The sequence below is a fragment of the Pygoscelis adeliae genome, unplaced genomic scaffold (genome assembly GCF_000699105.1).
Source record: "Pygoscelis adeliae isolate BGI_AS28 unplaced genomic scaffold, ASM69910v1 Scaffold41, whole genome shotgun sequence".
NCBI lineage: Eukaryota > Metazoa > Chordata > Aves > Sphenisciformes > Spheniscidae > Pygoscelis > Pygoscelis adeliae.
The window spans coordinates 6,704,237-6,731,550 of NW_008824373.1; positions in this window are offsets into that span (position 1 = coordinate 6,704,237).

The window sequence follows — 27,314 nt, forward strand, 5'->3', positions numbered from 1 at the left end:
CTTTGGCCAGTTTGGCTGTGCCCCCTCCCAGCTTCTTGTGCACCTGCAGCCTGCTCAGTCGGTAGAGCATGGGAAACTAGAAAGTCCTGGGCTAGTGTAGGCATTACCTAGCAACAACTAAAACATCGGTGCCTTATCAATTTTGTTCCCATTCTAAATCCAAAACACAGCACTGTACCAGCTACTAGGAAGGAAATTAACTCTATCCCTGCTGAAACCAGGACACCTCTATAGAATCATGTTCCTCAGGTAAAGTTGTGTAATTATTTTTGCTCCAACACAGCCCTTCCTGCCCAAGAATGTTCTCACAGTATCATGATGTCCGTTTTCTAGGAACAACAGCAGACAACTTTTTTTCAGATGTGCTACTTTGAAATTTTCAAGAAGGTTTAATTCAACTACAAAAAATATTTCTTATGACAGTAGCTAAACACAAACATTCTGAGTCAGAGTTACAGAATACGGTCAAGGTAACAATACCACAAGATGCTTGCTGGCCTATACAGATATTAATGCCTAGGATGTCTACAGATAACATATAAAGTACAAATTCGATAAGTACTGAAACTACTCACTAGCCCCAATTCTCATATGACTTTCTCCAATATCATTGATCTTATGGAAAAAAAAAAAAAAAAGCTTTGGATTATGCTTCCAAGTCAGAGAAAATAAAATAACAGGAGTGTAATTCTTCTCATCTAGACCCCCACCACATAGATATCTCAATATCAGAAAATCATACAAACCACTTTCATAGACAATTGAAATAGATATATCTAGAACATAAATCATCTCAATCTTATTTAGCTGGCTAAAATAAGTCAAATGCATTACAACAAAAAAGTTTCCAGGGATACTGGTTATACTGTAACTATTGAAAGGGTTTAGACAATTAGCTCAGATGCAAATTTTTACACTGCTGATACAGATGTCAACAAACGAAATTAGATGAGCTCCTTGGAGTCATCTCAGTATTTCAGGAAAGAGTTGAAAACAACACTAATATGTCCTTTTGTGATATTGTGAAAAGAACCAGGTTGGAAAGATCAGGATTCTCTATATTGTTTTTCCAATTAGTAATTTAATAATGAATGTTCAGCTGGGCCACAGAAAAAAAGGCAGAATTGCAGGACTGTCGTCTCTCAGATGAATGCTCTCACCAGCACTCTAAAGAGTCAGAATTCCCTTTCTGGAACAGACCACAGGCTGGTGAATTGAACACTTTCCTGGGAAAAGGGCAGTGTGAAGCTCTTCAGATTGCAATTTTGAGCTGAGAAGCTGAAATGCCACTGAAGTGTTCTAATTGATTTAGCCCCCAGGAAACTGTGCACTGCTGACAAGGCAAACAGGGTGTTTTGTTGGAAAAAGCAATAGACACTTTCTTGTCTGTCTGGAATATTGTGGGCAGATGGGAGCTCACTCTGCATCAACTAAAAACCAGGTAGAAGCCAGACTTTATTAGGTTGGACAAAGTGATAAACTTTTTTCAGCTGGCTCTGAGTGTGTACAGAGACAGCTTTATATACACTCCTTGTCCCACTATAACCATCATGCAAAAACCATGCTTGCTCAGAGTCAAGACTTTACACTTGTGTTCACCCAGGAGTAAAACTAATCCATAATTCTGCCAGAAATCACACAATACCTCTCTTTTTAAGAATTGTTAAGCACTGTCATCTTGAAATTTCCTATATGCAACAGCTACTGATAAAAGAAAAATCTGGCCATACCACTTATGCCTCATATCAAAGTACCAGAAAGGTTTTATGGTTAAGTCATCACTTACCCATATCTGAGCTGGTCAACAGTTACAGAAATTAGGCTTCTGAAATTGGAAAATATACTTAGAATCATAGAATCATAGAATCATTAAGGTTGGAAAACACCTTTAAGATCATCGAGTCCAACCGTCGACCCAACACCACCGTGTCCACTAAACCATGTCCCTAAGTCCCTCATCTACACATCTTTCAAATACTTCCAGGGATGGTGACTCAACCACTTCCCTGGGCAGCCTTTTCCAATGTTTAACCACTCTTTCAGGAAAGAAATTTTTCCTCACGTCCAATCTAAACCTCCCCTGGCGCAACTTGAGGCCATTTCCTCTCGTCCTATCGCTAGTTACTTGGGAGAAGAGACCGACACCCACCTCGCTACAACCTCCTTTCAGGTAGTTGTAGAGAGCGATGAGGTCTCCCCTCAGCCTCCTTTTCTCCAGGCTAAACACCCCCAGTCCCCTCAGCCGCTCCTCATAAGACTTGTTCTCCAGACCCCTCACCAGCCTCGTTGCCCTTCTCTGGACACGTTCCAACATCTCAACATCCTTCATGTAGTGAGGGGCCCAAAACTGAACACAGTATTTGAGGTGCGGCCTCACCAGTACCGAGTACAGGGGCACGATCACTTCCCTACTCCTGCTGGCCACACTATTTCTGATACAGGCCAGGATGCCGTTGGCCTTCTTGGCCTCCTGGACACGCTGCCGGCTCATGTTCAGCCGGCTGTCGACCAGCATCCCCAGGTCCTTTTCCGCCAGGCAGCTTTCCAGCCACTCCTCCCCAAGCCTGTAGCGCTGCATGGGGTTGTTGTGGCCGAAGTGCAGGACCCGGCACTTGGCCTTGTTGAATCTCATACAGTTGGCCTGGGCCCATCGATCCAGCCTGTCCAGGTCCCTCTGCAGAGCCTTCCTACCCTCCAGCAGATCAACACTGCCGCCCAACTTGGTGTCGTCTGCAAACTTACTGAGGGTGGAAGATACTTACAGATATTTGCTTTACAAACAGGAAAAAAAAAGGGACAGAGGAAAAAGATTAAAATTATCAAAATCAGCTTTATAAAACAAGGATTGTTCATTGTTTCCCTGGCTTTAGTAAGATATCCCTGCGTCAGGGATTGTGCCTGTCTCCGTGCCAGCACATCTTGTCTTTGCTGCTGACAGACCTGTCCTAACAAGAAGTTGATCAGCAATGGTTACTTCCCAGCACCAGCATTGGTGGCAGGCAGAGAATGAGAAAGATAACCATGTGCTGAAAACGTGCTGCAAAGACTGAGAAAAGTTTCTGATTATCTATGTTGATTTCTACAGGATAGATATTCACTAAGTCACTTTTTCTGGGATGTTTCTCCAACCCAGCTACTGGGATACAGATGCTACTGCATTTGCATTAGTAAATGCAACCTGTGTGTTTCCTCATTCTTTTAAAATTCTCAGCAGTTAGAAACTACAGCAGAATCATTGACACAAGAAACTACTAATTCAATACCTGAAATTTTCTATAATTGTAAACATAAATGAGGGCAATGGCATCAAAGGAAATCACTTAACATTATAATTAAAGTGTTCTTGTAAACTTGACCCATAATCTGAAGTCATAATTCTCTAGATATGGCAGAGATAAGATCATAACAAGGAAGAAATGGAAATTAAAAGAACGTAAAATGACACTGCAGCTCTACTCTAGCAGAAGACCATCAGAGCTTCCATACAGCAGTATGGCCATTTTAAAAATATTATTTCACAGTGAAAATAGCAGATGTTTGGGGGGAGGGAAGCAAAGGAAATAATAACATCCTTCTTTCATAAACTTTTCCAGCTTTCCCTTCCTTTCCAAAAATCCATGAATACCTGAGTGGAAATTACTCCGGACCAAAATTTGTAGTATTCACTGGTGAATCTATCTTCTCTGTACTCATCAAATACTTTTTGATTGTATTTATGTTTGGCTTCTATCAGATCTCAAGAAAATAAATTTCAACATGAAGATACAGAGGGTTTTTTTTTTAGTTTCTTCATTTTAAATCTGCTTCCTGATGCTTCTATTATGTCTTCTCTAGTTCTTTAAATATTTATTATGAGATACAATAAAGAAGCATTTTCAATTACGCTTCTCCTTTCCTTTATTTTACATATATCAATCTATTGTCTTTTTCACATGTATCATGGACCATATGGTACCACGTTCTGTGGATACCATTCTGTATACTTGGTCATTTTGTTGCCTTTCCTTGCATCTTTCCAAATTTTATATTTTTTTCAGATGGATTTACCTGAACTCCATCCATTATGGCTTTATAATTATAATATATAGTCTTAATACATTCTAGTTAAATGTTTTCTATATTATTGGTTGCTTTTTTCATAAGAATGCTTCTATTCTATGTTTTATTTGGTTTCTGTTTGTTTGTTTGTTTTTTTCACCACTGGCATTTTTAGGGAATGATATCCAGACATGCATTCTGGAGTAGTAATAGCAAATTAAGACTCCACTGGACACCAAATGGACTATATGCATTACCCCATACTTTTATGCATTGGATTTCATCACTTTTACTTCATTCTTTTCATCTACCATTACTGTCATAGAATCGCAGAATCAAAGAACATCCTGAGTTGGATGGGACCCACAAGGATCATCGAGTCTAACTCCTGACTCCACACAGGGCAGCCTAAAAGTTGAACCGTGTATCTAAGAGTGTTGTCCAAATGCTTCTTGAACACTGACAGGCTTGGGGCCATGACCACTTCTCTGGGGAGCTTGTTCCAGTGCTTGACCAACCTCTCAGTGAAGAACTTTTTCCTAATATCCAGTGTGAACTTCTGACGCAGCTTTAAGCCATCCCCTCATGTCCTATCTCCAGGTACCAAAGAGAAGAGATCAGCACCTTCCTCTCTGCTTTCCCTCATAAGGAAGTTGTAGACAAAAATGAGGTCACCTCTCAGTCTCCTCTTCTCTAAGCTGAACAGACCTAGTATCCTCAGTTGCTCCCCATATGTCATGCTCTCTAGTCCCTTCACCATCTTTGTTGCCCTCTCTTGGACACATTCTAATATTTTTATATCCTTCTTATATTGTGGAGCCCAAAACTGCACACAGTATTTGACGTGAGACAGCACCAGCACTGAGTAAATTCTTTCTCATGTTTGAATTTCTTTAAAACTTTGCAGTGACTGCTGTCTGGTCTTGGCTATTTGTATTGTTTGGTTCTGAAATATTTTCTATTTGAAATTTGAATTTCAGACAGCTTTTTCCAGTAAGGACTGGTTCTAAGACCTTCTCTGCTCTGAATATCAATGTAGAAATGTGGTTTGATTTTCCTCATGGTATTATCTTTTGTACACCTTTTACACCCTTATGAGCTCCACCAACCATTTCTGGCAGGCTTCCCGATTCTGATGTTCTTGAAACAGTTTTTGTTAAAACCTTTGATACTTTCAGTTAATTGCTCTCCTCAAAATGATTTTGGCTTTTTTTTACTGTGCTTTCTCATATTTAACTTGCTAGTTTAATTTTTTTTTTTTTTTTTACTTTTCTTTCCCAGTAACACTATTGACTTAGAATAGTGAACATATTGAAAATTTTGTAATGCTGTATTTTGTTTCCTGTCCCTAGATGATTTACCCTAGCTTTGAAGAGATCATGACTATTACTGTTTCTGGTTTTGTTATTTGGATTTTTTTTAAATGGTACAAGCTTCCTAAAATTAGTTATGGTACACAGTAACAGAATATTGTTAAGTAAATTTCTTAGATAGCTGCACAAATATTTATGTGGGGTTTCTTTCAGTGGAAAGTAATGTAGGGTGGCTTGTTATGTTTAGTATTAATTTGCCTTTTTAATGTGATTAATTTTGTAGTATCCATCTCTACTAAAGTTATTTTGAACATAACATTATTGTTTCATATTCTTCCTTCCTTCTTGGCATCAGAATCTAGTATAAGAAGTTATTCAGGATTAATTTAAAAATCTAAATGATTCTATTCCTTTCAGTTTGTTTAATATACCTTGCTTTATGTGCATGTGAGAGATGGGGAAAATAAACAGAAAAATGTTTTTATTTTCCAAGTGTCAATAACAGCAATTCCATCGTATGTTTCACAGTTATCATAAACTAAGGAAGTCTGACTAAATTAATGAAGCAAATTGTAAAAGGGCATGTAATGTATGTAAGAGATCATCTATGTCCTGGTTTCAGCACGGATAGAGTTAATTTCCTTCCTAGTAGCTGGTACAGTGCTGTGTGTTGGATTTAGGATGGGAACAAAATTGATAAGGCACCGATGTTTTAGTTGTTGCTAGGTAGTGCTTACACTGGCCAAGGACTTTCTAGTTTTCCATCCTCTACCAACTGATGCACAGGGAGCTGGGAGGGGGCACAGCCAAACTGGCCAAAGGGACATTCCATACCATGTGACCTCATGCTCAGTACATAAACTGAGGGAAGCTGGCCGGGGGGGGCCGCTGCTCGGGGACTGGCTGGGCATCGGTCGGCGGGTGGTGAGCAATTGTACTGTGCATCACTTGCTTTGTGTATTATTACTATTATCATATTATTATCATTATCATTTTATTTCAATTATTAAACTGTTTTTATCTCAACCCACAAGTTTTCTCACGTGCTTTTCCAATTCTCTCCCCCATCCCACCAGGTGGGGGGGAGTGAGCGAGCAGCTGCGTGGTGCTTAGTTGCCAACCGAGGTTAAACCACGACAATCTATTACATTAAATAGAGGAAATTAAAACACAAACAAACGAACAAAAAACCCTCCATCAATATCAGGAAAGAATTTATTCCTCTAAATCTATGGATTATGTAATCTAAAAGACAGGATAGAAAAAAGGATAAAGTCAGAGACAGTGTGTCTTTTGTTTTTTTATATTTCGAATGTTACAATTTAAAGTTGTTTTGGAGATTTCAAAGGAATAAAAGGAAAAAGTAGAAAAAATGTTGCAAATCATCCATACCAAAGATACTTTTTAAAACTAGTTTTTATTATTAAAGTCATGTATGCATAATATCATTATTATAAAATATATGGAGAAAGAGACATTCTAATTAGATTATAATTAGTATTATTTGACCTATGTACCCTATTTTTTCAGTATTGTTTTGATTGCCATATTAAGTAACATTGAAGTAAGTGAAAGTGATTACTTTGTAATCATGGTGATGTTATTGTAACCATGGTTTCCAACATGTGTTTTATGTGACTAAAATGAAATCCTTAAGACAGAAGGTTTTCAAAAATTTACTGTACCTCAATTCCCTCCATGTACATATGCACTGTGATAATTGTCATGTATTTATAGAGAAATAATAATCAAAAGAGACATCTTGTCTCTTTGTACCTGATTTTTAATATGAATTGACATTTACTGGGTTTAAAATCACTAAATACTAGCTGGGAGTTCCTGTGTTCCAAGTGGCTTCCAGTGATTTCACTTGTAGTTGAAAAATTTCAAAATTAGCATGAACCAGAATCTAAGTTCTGTTTTGAGTTAATCATCTGGAAAAACTGAAAGCTTACAGTTAGTGATCATATATGAAAAGTATGTTTTGTAAACTGAAGTCACAGAAAAAAAACCTTGTGCATCCAAATTACCTCTGCTGGTGCATTTGTCTCGAACATATATATCTGCCATATTCATGGCTCTTCTTTAAGACACTTTAATTCCACCTTTGGTCGGCCTATCTTTATCCAAATTCTGACACAGTTAATTGCATTCTAAGGCTGACCTCAGGACAAACTGTGACAAAATTGTTAAACTTGAAACATTTTCAGGCAATTTGATTGTGAAGAATAGTCCAATATTTTCTCAAGTCCCAAATGTTAGGCATGCCCTTAAATGCAATCAGGAAGCATAGCGTCCATGCTACTGTCATTGTCATACATGAGCAGTAGTCCAGATGTAATACTGAACCTCTTTTGTCCCTCTTCTCCACTGCCTGATACGATGTAAGAATCTGAATTTACAGATCTCCTTACAGATGATATTCTAGAATGACTGTCTTATTAGTCTCTTCTGTAGAAAATATTCCAGTGTGTCTAGTTCCGTTCATGCATCTCTGCACATTAACTGGAGGCCTCTCTTGAGACTAAGACAAGAACACTGCACAGAGAAATCTGAAGTTGTTCCAGGTGGATGTACACTGTATCTGCTATAAGTGATATTGAGCATGAGCTAGTAAGTTGGGTTTGATTTGAACTGCTTCTGTGAGTTAAATAACCTCCTTCACATGAGACTCTGACTGAGGTCATAAGCATAACTAGACTTGCAGAGATCTGCACAGATATAGTTTGTTTATGCCCATTTCAAGTCCTCAGTCTGCCTGCAGGTTGGGTAAATTTCAGTAATGGTTTGGATAAACATTAGGCCAGCTAAATTCTTGCTATGTAAATAGCAAATGGTACTTCATACCTTAAAATAGCCTTCACCATATCTGCAGGGATGCATCGTTACTCAGACAGTGTTAAAGGCTCCCAGAAAAAAATCTGCTCAGATAAGACTACTGTTGTGGTTTAACCCCAGTCAGGAACTAAGCACCACACAGCAGCTCACTCACCCTCCCCCCCCGGTGGGATGGAGGAGAGAATTGGAAGAGCAAAAGTGAGAAAACTCATGGGTTGAGATAAGAACAGTTTAATACTTGAAATAATAAAATAAAAATAATAATAACAACAACAGTAGTAATTTGTAATGGAGTGGGGGAAACACCAAAACCCAGGAAGGGGAAAAAAGAACCAAACAAGAGGTGATGCAATCACTCACAGCCCGCCAACTGATGCCCAGTCAGTCCCTGAGCAGTGATCGCTGCCCCCCAGCCAACTCCCCCCAGCTTATATACTGAGCATGATGTCATATGGTATGGTATATCCCTTTGGCCAATTTGGATCAGCTGTCCTGGCTATACTCCCTCCCAGCTTCTTAGAGCTTCTTCTTTACTCCTCGTTGGCAGAGCATGGGAAGCTGAAAAGTCCTTGACTTAGTATAAACACTGCTTAGCAACAAGTAAAACACCAGTGTGTTATCACATTATTCTCATGCTAAATCCAAAACACAGCACTGTACCAGCTACTAGGAAGAAAATTAACTCTATCCCAGCCAAAACCAGGACAACTACAAAGGAAGAATTGATGAAGAAATGATCCTTTTATAAGAAGTGTGTTACTCAACTTGAACATAATTTAGTGATAAGACAAGCTACAAGAAGAAAGTTCTGAAGACTATCAGACTTCGAGAGAAATGCAAAGTGGATTTTTATTGTTAATGGTGGGTGTGACAAATCTTCTGACCAGATAGAAATTAGTTTTGCATAGCAAAACTCATGAAGAGTGCCTGATGGGATAGAAGGGCATAAAGGAAAAAAATAATGGAAAAGGTCATAGTTTAACATCACCAAGGGATAGCAATGGGACCTGAGAAACAGCATGTGAATTCAGATTCCCAAAAAGCTACATGTGAAATCTCATTAATTCTTTCTTGACTGTAGCTTTATTATATGTTGTAGTCACAGAAATAATTTGACCTATCCTGTAGCTGTTGGCAATAAAGTTACACTTAAAACGATGTAGCATGTCACTGTATCACAGAATCACAGAATGGTTGATATTGGAAAAGTTCTCTGGAGGTCATCCAGTCCAACACCCCTAATCAAGCAAGGCTACCTAGAGCTGGTTCCCCAGGACAATGTCCAGATGACTTTTGAATACCTCTAACGTGAGAGACTCCACAATCTCTCTGGGCAACCTGTGCCAGTGCTCAGTCACCCTCACAGTAAAAAAGTATTTCCTGATGTTCAAAGGGAGCCTCCTGTGTTATAGTTTGTGCTCATTGTCTCTTGTCCTGTCACTGGGCACCACTGAAAATAGCTTGGCTCTGTCCTCTTTGCACCTTCCCTTTAGGTATTTATATACAATTATAAAATCCCCCTGAGCCTTCTCCTCTCCAGGCTAAACAGTTCCGACTCTCTCAGCCTTTCCCCATATAAGAGATGTTCCAATCCTTTAATCATCTTAGTGGTCCTTCACTGGACTTTCTCCAGTATGTCCATGTCTCTCTTGTACTGGGGAGCCCAGAACTGGACATAGTACTCCAGGTGTGGCCTCAGCAGTGCTGAGTAGAAGGGAAGGATCACCTCCCTCAACATGTTGACAATACCTCGTCTAATGCAGCAAGGTCACACTGCTGGCTCATGTTCAACATGGTGTCCACCAAGACCCCCAGGTCCATTTCTGCCAAGTTGCTTTCCAGCTGGTCAGCCCCCAGCATATATTGGTTTATATATACACATACATACCTTATATTGGGTTTGTTCCTCCCCAGGGGCAGAACTTTGCATTTCTCCTTGTTGAGCTTCATGAGTTTCCTACCAGCCCATTTCTCCAGCCTGTTGAGGTTGCTCTGGATGGCAGCACGACATCTGCAAACTTGCTGAGAGTACACTCTGCCCCATCATCCCGATCATTAATGAAAATGTTAAACAGGACTGGACCCACTATTGACCCCTGGGTACACCACTAATCATCACCCTCTGGGCAGGACCATTCAGCCAGTTTTCAATCCACCTCACTGTCTGTTCAGCCAGTCCATACTTCAGCAGCTTCTCTGCTGGATCTTATGGGAGACAGTGTCAAAAGCCTTACTGAAGTGCAGGTAGACAATATCCACTTCTCTCATCCACCAAGCCAGTCATTTCATTGTAGAACATTATCAGATTGGTCAAGCATGACTTCGCCTTGTTCAATCAATGCTGAGTACTCCTGGTGACTTTCTTGTCTTTCATGTGCCTGGAAATGGCTTCCAGGATTATCTGCTACCTCACACTCCCAGTGATCGAGGAGAGGCTGATCAGCCTGGAGTTCCCTGTGTCTTCCTTCTTGCCCTTCTTGAAGATAGGAGTGACGTGTTTTGCTCCAGTCTTTGGGCACTTCTCCCAGTTGCCATGATCAATCAAAGATTATTGAGAGTGGTCTTGCAATGACATCAGCCAGCTCCCTCAGTACTCCTGGGTGCATCCCATCAGGGTTCATGGACTTATGTCTGTCCCGTTTCCTTAAGTATTCCCTGACCTGATCATCTTTTATCAAGGGAAGATCTTCCTTGCTCCAGTCTTTCCCTCTGGTCTCCAGGGTCTGGGTTTCCTGAGGGATGGTTTTTCTAATAAAGACTGCGGCAAAGAAGGCATTCAGTACCTCAGCCTTTTCCATGTACTGGGTAACCAGCTCCCCACCTCATTCAGCAGCAGGCCTACATTTTCCCTAGTCTTCCTTTTATCACTTATGTACTTAAAGAAACCCTTCTTGTTGTCTTTGATCTTTGATATCCCTGGCCAGATTCAATTCCATTTGGAGTTTACCTTTCCTAGCCTCCTCTCTGGATGCTCAGACAGTGCCTCTGTACTCCTCCTGGGTTACACATCCTTTCTTCCACCCTCTGTATACTTCCTTTTTGTTCTTGAGCTTTGCCAGGACATCCTTGTTCATCCATGAAGGCCTCCTGGCACTTTTCCTTGACTTCATATTCATTTGGATGGAACTCTCTTGAACTTAGAGGAGGTGAACCTTGAATATTAACCAGCTTTCTTGGGCCCCTCCAGGGCCTTATCCCACGGGACTCTTTGAAGCGGATCTTTGTGTCAATAGACAATGTCTGTTCTCCTGTACTTGGGTTTTGAAATTTAATTGTAAATGACAATACTCATTGTTACTGCAGGAATTCTCTTGCCAGCTTCCTGTGTGCCAGCTCACAGAAAACTGGAAGTATTCCTCCGACCGGTGGGCCTATTTGGATGGTGGCAATAGTGGGCAACAATGAGGTGTATCTAAATACTCACACATAAACATTACTGTATGGACCTGTGTGTTTGGCCAGTTCAGAGCTAAACCAGTGGAAGTTAACTGTGTTAACTGATAAAATCAAGGTCACTGTTAGCAATGAAACATACAAATATTTCTCTCATAACCACAATCTAAGCACACAGAAACAAGACGAATGGTGGGCATCCATCTATGGTAAAACTTTTCTAAAAAGAACATTCTTTAACACCTCTCTTTAAGTCCCAACATCTAATTTAAATGTCATTGTGTGTTTGACTTCACAATCAATTTCATTTCTATTGGCTCAACATATTTTGTCAGCACATGCACCCCAAAATTACTAATACCTGCAATTTTAGGATTACTGGACTGTATTAGTATATATTAAGCATTTAAACTGGACCTGATAAAAAAGATTATCAGCTGTCAGGTTTCAAGAGCACTTTCTTAACCAGTCAAGAAATTGACACAAAAAACAAGCAAAACCAAATGCTTTCTGTGTCAAAGATAAAATTAATTATATGTCATTCTTTTCTATATCAAACAGTCAAGCTTCTAACTTCCTAGGCCTTTAAAAATATTTTTTTCAAAGAATTTTAATAAATTTCTACAACTTGTATATACAAGCTATGTATTTCATCAATAAAATTGTCTTAAAGAGTCTTTGTAAGCATGTTTGTGGAAATGGACAGATTTTACATTGTATTCTATTTGTCACTGTATGGTGACTTACAGCAAAGATAGGTTGTTTAGACCCATGACACAACACTACCACATGAGATAAGGACCCAGAGGTATACTAAAGGGTTCAGCAAGAAATAGTTGCTGAAAGAGTAACAGTTGTGAAATCTATTCACAACTGTAAAGTCTGGATTATAACTGTGTCTCTGTGAAACAAAATGCTTCAGCCAGATCAGCTTTTTCCTGCATATTCAGTCCTATCATGTTCGACTCATTCCTTTAAAGCTAGTTTAGCCATGCTTCTCCTTCATATCTGCCTCATTTCCTAGTACTGTATCTCATACTTACCTAACCTATTTTTATTTTTCCATCTCAGACCTTTTTTTTATAGTCAGCTCTTGTTATTTTTATACCTTTTGACAATCTTCATTTCCAGCTCCCACTTTGACCCTCTTCACTTACCCACATACTACCTGCTGGTTTGGTTTCTCTCCTTTTCCTCCCCTGCTGAGTCATTCCTCTTTATCCAAGCTTAATGCACTCTTTCAAATCTCTCTAGCTCCCAATCTCAATTTTTCCTCTTTTCCCTGTCCTACATGCTGCATATGTATCATTCTACTTTGACACATGTAATCTCAATGAATTTTGTCCTTATTCCATTACATAGTCAGTTTCCTGCCTTTGACAGCTTCAGTCTTCGTACAGGTCCTGACATTTCACATACATGGAGGTATGCACATTCTGAAATCTTCCCTAAAATGTCACCCCTTCCTCCTCTCATTACTGTCTTCCTCTTGCTCCAAATTCAGATGCTCTAAATTAATTCCAGACTGATTCTGTTCTACTGAAGTATTTTTCTTACAAAACGAGAAAACAAACTGGTATTCAAAGTAATCCTTCTTTAGCTTTGCCTAACTTTAAATAATATACAGAGATCTGTGCTAATAATTTATTTTTAATGATATCCCTGTACTGCCTACAAGCAGTTTACATACTCCATAGAAAACAGATTAATATCTTATTCTTCAAGACGCTGTCTGTTTTTTCTTCACTTATTTCAAAATGCTCAGGTAAAATATAACATGAAAGAAAATGCACTTCAGCTGAAAATATTTGTGATATTTCTAGGTGCCTATGTATTTTAAACTACAAAATAGACGTTTATATACTTCATCTGCAATGTGAAGAAAAGATAAAGTGTCTTTAGAAAAACAGGGAGATATGAAATGGCTGGGCAGCATACCATGTAGACTCAAATTGAATGGTTATAGTTTCATAAATTTTCAATAAATTTTTTGTATGGGTGAATGGTTTCTGCATCCTTTTTCTATGCAAATTATTCATTTATTTCCAATCACTGGGCGAGCACAAAAGTGTGTAGGAAACGGAATTATTTTTTCTCCATTTGGTGCTAATATCTATTCTGAACATCCTATGAAAACTTGCACACCATTAAAAATTCAAGTGAAAAGATCCTTTTAAAAAGAAAAACTTGAGTCACAGAAGACTGTCTGAGAACTTTCTTTTTGCATTATTTTGCAGAAAAAATCACGAATACACCTTTTTTGCTAGTATATTACCTCAAAGACAATGAGAAATCCTGTTCTCGGGTACTTCAGTGGAAGTTCATTGGAAGTAAGAGTATATTGATGAAGACAAGAAAATGTGTTCTGTGAAGCTATCAGGAAATTTATAGGCATTTCTAACTGGATCAATGATGTTGCCAAGAATTAAAAAAAAAAAAAAAAAAGAATATCACAAAAATATTTGCTGCTGATAACAGTACTTTTCTTTCTTCAGATTTAAGCTTCTCAGATCAGAGTGACAGTATATTGAGAGCACTGGCTTTTTTCTGAGCACCTTGAAAATACTGGTTATGCTCCAATGTGTATAATATTCGTATTTTTTATTTTATTAAAAACTGTAATCTTCAGATGCTACATACTCAGATTAATGAACAAATGAATGTAGATGATACCTATTGGGCTCAATCATTCCTCTTTATGTCCTTTATTCTAGAAACAACTCTAGGTACACACATATTAAGAACTTATCTTTCTGTGTTTCTTATTCATTAGTTTGTTCAGAAGTCAAGTCCTTTCTCTTATTCTTTGTTTCCTCACCTGATTGCACATTTTCAACTTTTACAACATTTAGGTACACACTGAGCTCTGGGAAACTGGTATTAACAAATACATTGATTTCCTGTTATGCTGTAGGAGACACATTGTTAGGTTTCTCTCTGTAACGCTGATGAAAAGTAACATTACACAGCACACACTTCATTCATGGGTTGGGTTCTTAAAAATGCAAGTGCTTATGTTTTAAGTAATCTTGATGTAGCTTCTGCATTTAGCACTACATCAGCTCAGATGCCAAGGAGGTAACAAAAGGCCTTTTGGCACACATACAAATCCCACTTTGGATTGAATTTAACTGCCTAATGTGGTCTGAGAGAATTTCTTCTGGCCTGATGACTTTTCTGTCACAGAAGAGCTAAAAATAGGAAAGACTGCAAAGGCAGTGCACACAGCTCAGCAACTGTATATTTCTGGTAATTTCTGAACAGAGTGAGGTATTTTGACCCACAAGTCATTGCTACAATTTACACAAATGTGCATCTCAAAATTTACCTCTGGCACTCATCATCGAAAATGAGTTTATGATAATCTCATATAACTTCCTAGAAAACAAAAGTCTGTACAATTCAAGCAAATCAAAAGAAGTAGACTGTGACAGACCCTCAATCACGGTGAATAAAAAGCTTAGTCACTAGGAATTAAAGGTTTTATGGTAAAGTATATCTAATCCATTGGTATATCTAATCCATCCACTGATGGGATCGTGCCTTCTGTGGGAACCAAGGACATATTGTTTACTGTTTAATTACAGCTGTTAAGATTATCTATTAGAAAAGGCAAAGCTACTGATGTTGACAAAGGCAGTCAAGAACTCATAACAAATAATCCTAGCATCTGCTATGTACTGTTACTTATATATCTTTTTTTTTTTCACAGTAGCCTTCATAAGGCTTAACAAAGAACTTAAGATTCATTTAGTGTAGCCCAAGTTTGAGAGTATTCGTATGAACAGTGATAACTTTCATCCATTCTTATCATTACCATGCAGTTTCCATGACCAGGATGCAGAATTCCTTCTAATCCAAAGGAAGATGGTTTTTTAGAGGGTTTTTAGGATTGACTGAGAGTCCTTTTGCTATCCCAAGATGGGAATATGATTTTAAGACCCCATGTTACTAACTTATTTTCATGTTTCCTGAGCCCAGAACAGATTATATTGTTCAAATTATGACACTGGAGAGTTTTATGCTTTTAGAAGAATTTAGCTGAACTGTAACAGTTCTACTAGTAAGGGTAGATTTCTAATAGTAAATTCTACTGTCAGTAAAAATTTGAAAGATAGCCAGCACCAAAATTTTGTTTTAGTTATGGCACACTTTCTCCACCTTGCTTTCTTTAAGTGATCAGGGTAGACTGTGTAGGCAATAAAAACTTATTTGTTTCACCGAATTTTATTAATGTCAGCTCAGAATGTAACCCATTGTTCAAACTTAAACATTTTACTCAACAAGCAAGTGAAGAAAAAACAACAAAAAATCTATTTGTCAGAAAATGGATAATCTTGCAAAAACTATGTATCATTATTAAAAATATCTTACAGCTACTTCTATGTCTTAAACAGTGACATCTTATTATAATGTAGCTTTTGTCATATGAATTAGGTATTTAAAAAAGAGGTCATTGTAAACAAATATATCACAAGGAAGAGATTGGTTTCCTGTTTCCCCCCCTTTAAGATACATTACAGTACACCTAGTACCTCTACCAAGTATTACCTACCAAAACAATTGGTATGGAGAAGAAATTACTCTGTCCATTTATCATAATACATGAGTGATGTTTTCAACATTATTCTTCTCAGTCCCTTAGTCCACACATCCAAGTCTTGATGGTGCTTATTCACAGCAGTTTATCTCTACATAATTAAAACTCTATGTTCCTTACCAAAAGTGCAAAGTGCTGGGTTTTTTTCCTGTGACATTATTTCACCCATCTCATGTAAACATCCACAAAAAACCCCCGAACACTAATGGTGGCAATATTCCCACTCCTTTTCCTGTAACACTTTCCCTGAAACTCCTAATCTCTGCATAAAATCTCAGATTCTTTTTCTTAGTTTAAACATCTTTCATAAATCTTTCCTTTTTATTCATCTACTGGTAGAGTTTACAAGATTATCTGCAGTTGTCATTCTCTTCCTATGGGATAGCAAGATCCATTTCCCTAGCACTTCTGTGTTCACTTCTTTATTTCATCCACTAAAGTGCTTATATACTATCCTTCATTTACACAACACTGCCTTCTAACAATTTTAGGAAAAATCTCTCTCCACAAGCTCTCAAGTATGCTCTCCATTATGGTATCTTTAGAAAACCAACATGCAGTTCTGAATAAATAAGTAGTCAACAGAGAGAATTATTTATAATGAACAATCTGTGATCATGTGTAAATGTCAAATTTCAGACAAACAGCCCAAGTAATAACATACTTAATAATGTTCCACACCTGCCATCCTTTTGTTATTAATTATAGGTATTGACTTAAGACTTGGAATTGGATATTCTTTTAAGTGTTTGGATAATATTGATTTAATCTGTAGTTTCAAGGCAGTATTACAGCGCTGAGACTGTTTTCATTTTAATTTTATAGTCCCTTTCTAATTTTTTGTTGGAGTAGCGGAAATGTGGTTCTTTCAAAGGTGTTTAAAACAAACCACCAATCCAAACCAAACCAAAAAAAGATGAACCAAACCATGACAGGCTTCTTTCCTGCATTTCCATGAAAATTAAACTTTGAGTACTGAGAACAGCTCAGCACTGTTTATTTATCACTGGGCAATTCAGATCAGAGAATTCAACCAGCTCTAGTATAGTTGCGCGTTTTCTGCAAATACCTCGAACAACAGCTGAGGTTTATGCCATGGAACTAAAAGTTAAAAATGATATTGCTTAGTTCAACATTTTCTTGATATAAGCTAAAAAATATGCAAGTACTGTAAAAAGTAAAATATAATTAATTATGTCCTTTATTATTTATAACATTATTTTACAGCATTATTTTACCTTTTACATGAAATCTTATAAAATTATTTGGAAATTAAGTACATTATTTAAATGCTAACTCTTATTAGAAATACAGTGCTAACCAAGCCTGAGGTTTTATAAACTATGTAAAATTAATAACAAATGAGATTAAACTTTTACATCTGATCAGAAAAAGATCACAATGTGATAAAGGTTAGTCACACTAATTTACTAACATCTCAGAGTATATCTTCATATCTGATTTTAAGCAATGGCTCTTAATAAAATACAGTGCTATTCTTTTTATTTTATAAGTTTGCATCAACTGTAGCTATCTGTAGAAACATGCTCATATAAAATATAAGTTCTAGTATGTATAGACATTGTTGAAATTTGAATCTATCCTACTAGAAGAAAAGTACTGTTTTCTTCACAGTGGAGTAACAAGTTTTCTTGTAAATACTGACACTGGAACATATCCTGTATCAATATCTGTGATAGTGCCAGGAGTCTTACTAAGAAGATCAACCAACTAGTGAAAAGGAGCAAGAGGTAAAGTTCTTGTTAATACTTTAAAAGCTCAAGTAGAAATGCATGCATCTTCCAAAGAAGGGGATGGCTCTACAGATGTTGATATTAGCAACATTTTGTTTTCTCAACCATAAATTATTTTTGAATCAGTAGGCTACCCATTAAAGATGGAGAAAACATTTGTATATATTGACACGATAAATTTGAGTGAAGAGTTTTAAGCAAGGATCAGGAGTACAAGGTAACAAATCCTGAGAGGTGAACAAATGCAAAATTATTTGAAAATATTATTATATGGAAAGAGCAAAGTCTCAGCCTACAACAAAAACAGAAAAGGAAAGAGATACATTCATAAAATATTCAAATTACCATGATCGAATGAGTTTCATGCAAAACTACTTAAGCAGTGGTCAGTAAAATCTTAGAGCTACTATTGGCTATGTTTGAGACCTCACATGTGGCAGATATATCAGGATTGTGGATGATTTGAGGAGAATAAATTCAATGTTCATACTTCAATGAGGAGGAAAAAAGAAGCAGAGTAGGAATAGACCAGTAACATGGATTTGATATCAATACATTTGCTGCCCTTCTATGGAAGAACTGAACAGCTGAAATTGGAGAGATGAACTAAAAATGGGATGAAATCCAACAGTGACAAGTATCCAAATCTATACGTAAAATGGACTAATCTTCTGCATACATATGGCATAGGCAGTAATAACTGAGCAAGTAGAAGATAGCAGGAAAAGGATCTAGGGGAAGAATCCTTGAAATACTTTTATAAACTTCCCCTGCTCAGCACCAGCAAGGCTGCATCTGAATCTCTTTTAGACCCTGAACTTCACAAAAGTTGTGAACTGTGTGAAGAGTGTCCAGAAAAAAAATACATGAGAATGATCAGTAGCATAAAAACATGACCTATCAAAAACAAATAAGGAAATAGGTGTTGTTTATCTAGAAATTGAGAAAACTTGAAACTGTAGGTTTCAGAAAAAGTATTAGATCTGTTCTGATCCCTGGGACTCAAAAAATAAGAATAGTTATAAAAGTCAGCAGGTTTAATCAACAGAGGATCCTTTCTTTTAGAAGCAGTTTGATACGTAGGTTAGGAAGGAAACTAGAAATCCTGCATGAGAAGTGTATCAGAAAGGCTTATAAGGCAAGTGTAGTGATCCTGACAGGAAAAGTATTGTACATCAAAGAGTTGGTGATCCACATAACAGTTAACCGGAGCATGCCCAGGTCTGTGCTGTCCTGTGTGTCCAGCGTGGCCTTCAGGCTGTGTTGTGCTGCACAAATCCCTTTGCCACAGGATAAGCTCAGTAACCTCACTGTAGCAGAGGAACCTGCAGGTAGCTCCCACTTGGTACCTGTGATTATGCCACCCGCATGGCCTCACCTTTAACTAAAAGTGCAGCAAGAAATTCTTATGCAAACATAATTTCTGTTTGACTGTAGAAATGATGGATAGAGTTGTTTCCTTGTAAGAAAATCCTATAACAGCTCGAATGACTGAAATTGGAGAATCTCTTCAGTGGATGGGGCCTACCAAGTACGCTGCACGTGGATAAGAGCCCCACTTGATGCTACGGTTCCCAGCATACCCAACATCTAAAGGGACATAAGATTATCTATAGTATTTTCTCCTCATAATGTTAGCTCTAATAAATAGCATTTGAAAAAATACCTTACAGAGTGTCTTTCTTGCTGGCATCAGAATGGACCAGCACTTCCTGGTGCAAAATAACAAGTAAACAATGAACAAGGTGGAAACAGAAAGAGTCAAAAAAACACTTGCCAGATGCCATCTTGGATTAAGCAGATGTGGATTTTTTTTTGTTATTGTTCTTTCCTCACCTGTGTCTTTTCTAACACTTTCTTTGTTTTCTGCTGTAATCAACACAAATAGAAATGTATATTTGCACACCCTCTTTGGAGATCCTTACTCGCAAACTTGACAAACAAGAGTCTGAAAGGGTACAGAAGAGTAGAGTACAGGGTATGACCTTGTAGTGGGAGATGGACTTGAAGACTTTCTACAGCCCCTTCCAGCCTTAGGACGGATTCTGTGAAGGATACTCTCATGTATCTTATTTAAAGCATAGGTAGAAAAAAAAGGGATTTTTCTCCTCTATTTCTGTACAGTGTATCTATAGCTACTTTAATTGCATTGCCTAAGACTGGATTCTCATAAATGCATTTTTTAACTCCAGATTTTCTCTGATGCTAAGATTAAGTAGCTCAGAGTGACAGCTGAAAAACAAGCTGTGCTATTCTTCTGACAATGTATATTCTGATTAATTATAGGCAATCTTAGGAGTAACAGGTAATTCAAAATAATTTTCATGGGTACCTGAAGAGTAGCAGGGTGTTTCTCTACCAAACAGCATAAGCAACATAATTTTATAATTCTCACAATAGGGTCAGTGAGGGAAAGATATCTTCTAATGACTAACACTAACAATAAATACCTGATAAAACAGATAAACACAGGGTGAAACCCCTGAGAAGTTTCTCCTCTTGTGTTTTTTTGATCATGTACTATAAATATTAATTACAAAATATATGTGAATGCTCAGGAAAAAAGTGTTTTCATTATTTAACCACTTCCATATGTAAAGCTGCTGAGCTTTAAAAAAAACAAAAAACAAAAAACAAAACAAAACAAAAAAAAAACCAAAAAAACCCCCCACAAACCTCCTGTCATTAGTATGTATAGAGAAACTGTTTTTATTTTCTTTATTGTACTTGGTTTATATGAGGAATTGTTCTCATTTCTCTTTTGTAAAACATTCTTTCTCTTCGTATAGGAAATCTAATGGAATCTAGTTAAGAAGTTATTTTGCCTTTGGATATTCTCAATTTGTTTTCAATGGAGCAGGAAGAGAATGGAATTTTTCCTTGTTGTTACACATTAACAAGAATTTGCTTCTTTATATACACTGACATTGTTATCATTTTGCCTTTAAAGTGACTGCTGTTTGGAGAGCACTTACACTGTGCAGAACTCCCCGCATCTGCTATGCACAAATACAAAAAGATTTTGTGACCATGTCGTTCCTTCTGTCCTTTCTAAGCCTTCTGTTTCTGTAGTAGATCTTACTGATACTGTACCGAGTGGAGTTGCCTCTTGATTCTTTAGTATGCTTTAAAGTGATACATATTTCTATATTATAAAATTGTGGAGAGCTGACTGTGGAACACACAGTGTTGCCACCTTAAAGAATTTCTATTGTGTTAATACTGATTTCTGCTAAAGCTTCAAGGAAGATAGATTTTTTAGATTTTTTTTTTCTCCAGTATCATTTCAAAATTTGAGAAAGTGTTTGATGTCTTGCCTGTATACTGCAATATTAGGCTTGATCTGTAGCTTCTCTCTTTTATGTCTTGTATATCTAATTTTATTTCCTTTGATCCTTCTTTCTTCCTCTTTGCTGATATTTTCTTTGTTCTTTTTCTTCCCCCATCCCTGTGCTTTGCTCTTCTAAGATTCATTCACCTTCATTTTCATTTAGTCCCTGCCTATGCCACCACCTATATCCTTGTTGTCATAGTTCTGATATCTCTCTACTAGTTACCTTTTATCTGGCTATCAGACTTTGTTTAGCTTTTAGTGTTTTAAATTCTCTCCATTGCTTGAGTCTCTTTTAATCTTCCCTTAGTATTGCTTCTTGTTATAACTCTTGATCTTTCAGAGAGGAGTGACAAAGCTGATAGGGACCATTGCTTATTGAATTTAAATTTAAAACAAAAATAAGTAGTCACTTTTTGCTGCTGAGATATGTAAAGTATGTGACCAGAACTAAAGATGTACAGAACAGAGCCTTGTTTCTGTCCTGAGGCATGCAAAGATTGCAATGGAGGCTTGTGGCTACTTGGAATCAGTGAGGAGTAAACTTTTTGACCGTGTATGACCTCACTTCTGCTTGCCAATTAATCTGAGGGTTTTATGCACATTTGAGCTATTCATACATTTCTGATGGATGATTTAATTTGTGTGCAGGGGTGCTACCCTAGAAGATTTGGTGAATTATTAATGCCTATTGCCCCATGGAAAAGAGAGGTTTCAAACTGGGCTACTGCTTTCCTAAATCACTTGATAAGTATCCTCTTCTCTAAGTGGATGAACCTAACATATATGCAAATGTCATACCTGAAGAAATGACAAAGAAATTAAACATGTATTAGAAATTATATTGTACATTTTAATGTAGATGTAAGAATAAAAACTAGGGAGAAGTATGAAAACAGACTTTTATAATATCTGAAATCCTACTTATACTTCCTGTTTCTGTCTATGTTTATGTACCCAAATAAGTTGCTTCCTGATGTAGGGATATAAAAAGTTTTACATTGGAAATCTTGTCTGCTCTATTTCTTTCTACTTTTTTACATGTCTGTGTGTATGAGCATATGTGTAAAAACACATTTATGTTTTCATAATCTAATTAGGACCAGAAATAACATTCATACACAGAAATGCTGAAATATATACACCCTTTTATTTGTTTAAACTGAAGTTCCTTTTTAAATTTTCCTTTCAAATTCCAAAAGAATAAGAGAGACAACTTATTCAGCGGATTGATTAAGGTCAAGTTACTCTTGGTAATGTATGATTAATTTCTCATCTTTTTGTCAGACAACATCCACACCTATCCAAGTGATTTCTGAAGTTAAAATCATGAATGCATTTTTTAGGTTTGGAAGTTCAAGAATTTGCAAATGCATGGAACTAATGTACATGTACATGAAATTAGCAGATGGATGGAAAAAAGGTGTGCGGTTTTAGCTTCAGTTTTCTTGAAAACAGGATTTTTTTTTTAATTGTTTTTAAGGTTTATTAGATGTCACTGTGAGAAAATTTCTGGCAGTATCATTTTTGCTAAGAAAATTTTGTGTCAATACTGATACTGATATTTGGTGTCCCTTCTGCTCTTTACTGTTCATATTCTTCAGAAAACAAGATTTAGAAGTTACCTCAAAGACTACCATTTACAAGGCATTTGATGTGTGACCCATCTTCTCCAGAAGCAAACAAGCCTTATCTGATCTTATTGTGGCATTTGATAGATATATTGATAGTTTGCCCACTTACAAAGCAGAAGGACTTCATTGGCTAAGGAAATAGGAAGAACCTTACATTGTCTCTACCATGCTGAACTTTGTATATGTGGAAGATGTACCTTTTCTTCAAATTCAGGATGAATTCTCAAATTTAGAGGCTCATTTTCAGTAGAAGTATTGTGTGGGGCTTTTGTTTTACCTTGTTTTGCAGAGTTCTTTTTGGTTTTGTTTGTTTGTTTTCCTTTTGTATTTTTAGAAGAAAATCTTTCATTCTAATAAAGGAAAGAGACCATGCTTTGAGATCAACAAGTAACATGTCGGTCCGTATATTCATACACCTGAAGTCTGTTCCACTCATTTAGACAGTGTATTGGGCACTATATCTGGCAAGTGTCTAGACATCAGCTGTTTGGCACAAGAACAAACCATGCCTGAAAGTGTGATAATAGTCATATACTATGCCAATACTTGTAAATCAGTGCCTCAGGTCATTCTCCGCCCCCATTTAGTTTATTTAAATAATATAGGTTTTGAAAATCAACAACTGGTCAGCCTTTGATAGGCACTTGTTCTCAAGTATTTTATGCTTTGCCTAGTGCTGCCATTTGCATGAAAGATTTCCCTGTAAGCATCCCACAGTTTTCTCTCGGACATTAAAAAAATCATCTTCCTTAGGAATGCTGCAGAAATAAAATAAATTAAAAATATCAATATATAGATGTAGAAACATATATAAGCTTACAGTTCAAACAGATATCTCTTCTTCCAGGTGGACTTCATGGGATCCCTCCTTACTTTCAGTTTATATCGTATTTTCAAACATCCCAGACATAAACTTATCCCATAGAAAACCATGTGCCAGTCTTCAGTCTTTTTTAAAGGGTGTAGTTCATCAGCAGAAATCTCTGAACTCAGAAAATGATGTAATGTTGAATAATAAAACTTTCTCCCTCTTCATTACAGCTGTTAGCTACACCTATCCTTTCTCTAAAGTTCTCATGGACCACCACTCACAGACCATTTCATCACTTCATGGTTCCATTCTGGGTGATTAAGAAAATAAATAAATTTAAAGAATTGAACATACTTTAACTCTTCCTCCCCCTTTATTGTTGCTATCTGAGTAGTTCAAGAACATCTTAAAACTTTTTCCAGTGTCTTTTTTTAATTGGCTCTTCCTTGGTTGGAAGAGACCATCTATCAGTATTTCTGAAAGATAAAAGTAAATGTGATACCTCAAACAGATCTTTTTTTTTTTTTTTTTAATTCCTGCGTACTACAGTCCTGCTGAGAAGCTTTTATAAATTCTGATTAAATCCAGCTATTCACAGTTTTCAACGAACTGCTTCTATTCCCGGGGAACTTCCTCCCTTGTTCTCAGCCTTTCTTCACAGCGATCCTGAGCCAATCTAGTCTGTTTAATTGCTATTTCTCTGCACACCTAATGATAGCACTGCAGGAAAACTGTGGGTGCACAGCTCAGCATTGACTTACAGTTCTAGTGAAGGTGATGGCATGACAGATTAAAGCATTACTGCGTGTGGCACACTGACAGACAGAAAGAGAGAGATGAGTGTGAGAAAAGTCCTCATCTACTTCATTGTATTCTGAAATCTGCCTTGTATGAAGAGTGGGTAGGTATATGACCTTTACTCCACGCTTTTTCTGGCATTTATAAAGTTTGTGGAAATTAAAATTGCTTTGAACGTATAACCTCTAATTCACAAGCAAGTGGAGTTTTGAGGAAACCTGAAACATTAAACATTTAGGTCGAAACTCTAATTGCTTTTCTCACATTAATAAATCATCTAGTGGGGTTTAACTTGTCATTCAAGTAATAATATATTCTCACCTAAATATTTAAAGGCATCTGGCTTACACCTAATCAAATATAAAGCTGTGGTTTTTTCAACTTAAACATAGGTTTGCATCTCACTCCATTTTTACTTGTATAAGAACTCTTTCATTTGAAGCTACTATGGTTCAGTTGTGCTGTCAGCAACTACATTAAAAAAGTATTCATAGGCACTTCACAGAGTAATTAAAAAGTGAAAGAAGTTGATATCTCAAAAATGTGTTGAAACACCAGTTGTATAAACCAAACAATGGGAAAAAAGTCAAAGGAAGAAAAAATTATGTGATGAGGGTATCTGAAACAAAAAGAGCATCCACATGGTTCTGATTTTCTATCATTGAGTTATACTAATGAAGCCAGAAACTTCACCTATGCTAAGCCATAGTTGTATTAAGACTGAAAATCTCTTAGCATTGCAAGTATTGCAAGGAGACATCGGGTTGTGACTTAATTGGTACTTGGGAAGTGAGGTAATGCAAAGGTGGACATTTGGGTTTAAGAGCTCAAAAAAAGATCAGAAAAATCTCAGTCAGTTTTCAAAACACGCTGCATAAAACTGTTTCTACTCTGTCATACAGGCATATGAGATAAAAGAGGGGAAAGAGAACAGCCTCTCAGAAGACATCAACAACATTGTCCCTTGGGGTAAATTTACAAGATCACCCGTAGCATCCATTTGGTCAGAAAACATGGAAGGGCAGGCCTGTAGTAGTTAGTAAGAAGTATCCTTCCAGAACACGGAGGACCTCAGCTGCCAAAGTAAACCTGGCTTAGCACCTTGCTACTGTGGTACCCAGTGACATCTTCTGAGTCCACCGGCAGACAATTTTTTTCCATCAGTCTGATGTTTATGTAGGCTAATTGTGAGGCCTCCAGGTAGGCAGTGTATCTGGTACATAGATCACTTAAAATAAGTGCAAGTGCAGTTGAAGTAACTTACACCTAAACACCTACTGAGAATTTCAAGAGCATTGAAATCTCCATTATTTTGTAGACTTGGAATTGCCTTCAGTTAGCTCATAAATTTCAGTATTTCTTTGCTGATTTCAGCAAATTGTTCATGCAGTAGGTGTTCTTATAATTTCATGTGCTACAAATTAAAGCCCTATTCACAACACATCTTCTTTGCACACAAATTAATTATCTGTTAAATCATTGGGATAATTATGATGAATGCATAGATGTTGTGCCTTTTTCAACCCATTCTTGCAAAACAGTAATTAAGATAATTGAGAATCCCATATAATTTTAAAAAGAATAAAACACAAATGTAATATACTTGACAGTAAGGGTATCTCAGAGATAAAGATCGTAAATCTTGGTAACTTAACATATTCAAAATTAAAAAACCTTTAAGATATATAACACGGGAAAGCGGAGCTAATAGTCTCATTAGTGACAGTTGGAAAGGAACAATTTACTACTTGACAGAATCTCCTTGAGGGGATTCTTACATGAAGAAAGCATGTTTAATTGAAGCTACCAAAAGCGATATAGGGAAAAACAACAGTCATGTTCTTTGAGTTGAAATAAATCTAAAGAAAACGCTTAAAGATGCAGGCCTAAGCTCTTTACAACAAAAATGGCACAGCAGAACAAGAATGTTGTACTCCAGAAGTTATAGAGGAAGCTTGCTCAGAATACTAAGCATGGTAACACAGTGTATAGCAGAAGATTTTTCATTTCTCACTAGACAGAGTAGAAGGAGACCTACGAGGAAATGTATGGATTAATTATTTTTTACAAGAAATACATATGTTATGTTTATGAAAAAGGATGAAAAAATTATTTTCTTTTTATATGAAGTCCTCGTAAGGAGTAAACATATCAATAAATTTAAGGAAAAAAAACAGTTTAAGGACAGTGATCTACTCCGTAAACAACAGCAAATAATTTCAGGGCATTTATGTCGATATATACCACCTGAATAACAGATGTGTTAGGTTTAAATTGAAGTTCCATAAGTGTGGATGAAGAAGAATCTGCACTCTGTCCTCATTAAATTGTTATTCTTAGTTATATAAAATGTTGCTAAACCCACCTTAAGTGTTATTTAGATGTGGAGTTATGGGACCCATAACTCTGAGCCTGTTCCTGGCAAATCTTTCCCAGAAATGTCTCTATGGAAATGTCCATAGTAGCACCCTAGGATCCATGTGCTGAGCAGCAAAGCTGAGCTGAGAACTGCTGAAACACCAGTTCACCACCTTAGATCAGTCTGATGGATTTATTCCAGAAGTAGGGACTAAAAGCTTCCAACATCAGTCTGCTTTGTAGGTATGAACATTGTTCTGGCCTAGGATGGACCAGAGAGTAGGCTGCTATACTGCTGATAACACTAGCTTTTTTAGGTTTTGCTTCTCTGAAGGAAACAGCCATATGGGAGGTTTCTGCCCTTGCTGCTCAAAGCCTGAAAGCATGACAGGCTCTATGGTCAGTTCACCAGGGCCTGAAATGCAGGGATCTAGTAGCACCCATTG